Source organism: Austrofundulus limnaeus, unplaced genomic scaffold (assembly GCF_001266775.1).
Source record: "Austrofundulus limnaeus strain Quisiro unplaced genomic scaffold, Austrofundulus_limnaeus-1.0 Scaffold827, whole genome shotgun sequence".
In the NCBI taxonomy this organism is placed as follows: domain Eukaryota; kingdom Metazoa; phylum Chordata; class Actinopteri; order Cyprinodontiformes; family Rivulidae; genus Austrofundulus; species Austrofundulus limnaeus.
In genome coordinates, this window is record NW_013953229.1 from 80,445 (window position 1) to 82,257 (window position 1,813).

Consider the following 1,813-nt stretch of genomic DNA (forward strand, 5'->3'; position numbering starts at 1 on the left):
AGACAGAGACGTGAGACAGCATCTATGAGACAGAGACGTGAGACAGCATCTATGAGACAGAGACGTGAGACAGCATCTATGAGACAGAGACGTGAGACAGCATCTATGAGACAGAGACATGAGACAGTATCTATGAGACAGAGACATGAGACAGTATCTATGAGACAGACATGAGACACTGTCTGAGACAGAGACGTATGAGACACTGTCTGAGACTGAAACATGAGACAGTATATATGAGACAGAGACATGAGACACTGAGACGTGAGATGTGAGAAACTAAGACAGAGATGTGAGGCATGTGACACTGTCTGAGATAGAGATGGAAGACATGAGACACTGAGACAGATAGACATAAGACCCTGTCTGAGACAGACGTAAGACATAAGACACTGTCGGAGACAGAGATGTGAAAAATGAGACATTATCCTTGACAGAGCCATGAGACATGAGACACTGTCTGAGACAGACATGACACGTGAGACACTGTCTATGAGACAGACATGAGATATGACACGTTTCTATGAGTCAGTCATGAGACAGTCAGGGATAAGAGACAGGGATTTGAGACATGAGACAGTATCTATGAGACAGAGACATGAGACATGAAACACTGTCTGAGACAGAGACGTAAGACATGAGACAGTATCTGAGACAGAGACATGAGACACTGTCTGAGACATGAGATGTGAGAAACAGTCTGAGACAGAGACATGAGACATGAGACAGTATCTATGAGACAGAGACATGAGACATAAGACAGTATCTATGAGACAGAAACATGAGACATTATCTATAAGACAGACATGAGACACTGAGACGTGAGATGTGAGAAACTGAGACAGAGATATGAGACATGAGACACTGTTTGATACAGAGACGTAAAACATGAGACGCTGTCTGAGACAGATATGAGACATGAGACCCTGTCTGAGACAGACATAAGACACTGTCTGAGACAAAGACTTGTGACACTGTCTGAGACAGACAAGAAACATGAGACACTGTCTGAGACAAAGACTTGTGACACTGTCTGAGACAGACAAGAAACATGAGACACTGTCTGAGACAGACGTAAGACATAAGACACTGTCTGAGACAAGGACTTGTGACACCGTCTGAGACAGAGATGTGAAAAATGAGACATTATCCTTGACAGAGACATGAGACCTGAGACACTGTCTGAGACAGACATGACAAGTGAGACACTATCTATGAGACGGAGACATGAGATATGACACGTTTCTACAAGTCAAAGTCATGAGACAGTCAGGGACAAGAGACAGGGATATGAGACATGAGACAGACATAAGATGTAACGTGATATGAGGCGTGAGACTAAAACATGAGACATGCCCATGAGACTTGAAACAGACACGAGACAGAGACATAGGACAATGAGACATGAGACTTTCTCTGAGACATGAAACGAACCTGAGATAGAGACATGAGACAGACGCATGAGAAATGAGAAGATTTGGGACAGCAGTGTCTATGAGACAAACATGAGACAGAGGGACCACTGTGGAGACAGAAGACAGAGACATGATGTGTGACATGAGACAGAAAGGAGGACCTCTGAGCAGAAGACATTCTGAGACATGAGACGTGACAGAAGATATGAGACATGAGACATGAGACAGGCAGAGGGACCACTGTGGAGACATGAGACGAACAGAAATCCTGAGCTGCATCACGTTAGTTAAAAACAATTAAAAATTTCAGTTTTAAACACAAAATAAATAAATTTTATTTATTTTTGTTTCAAACTGATTTATTTTTCAGCAACAAAACCTAAAACTTGTTTTAATAA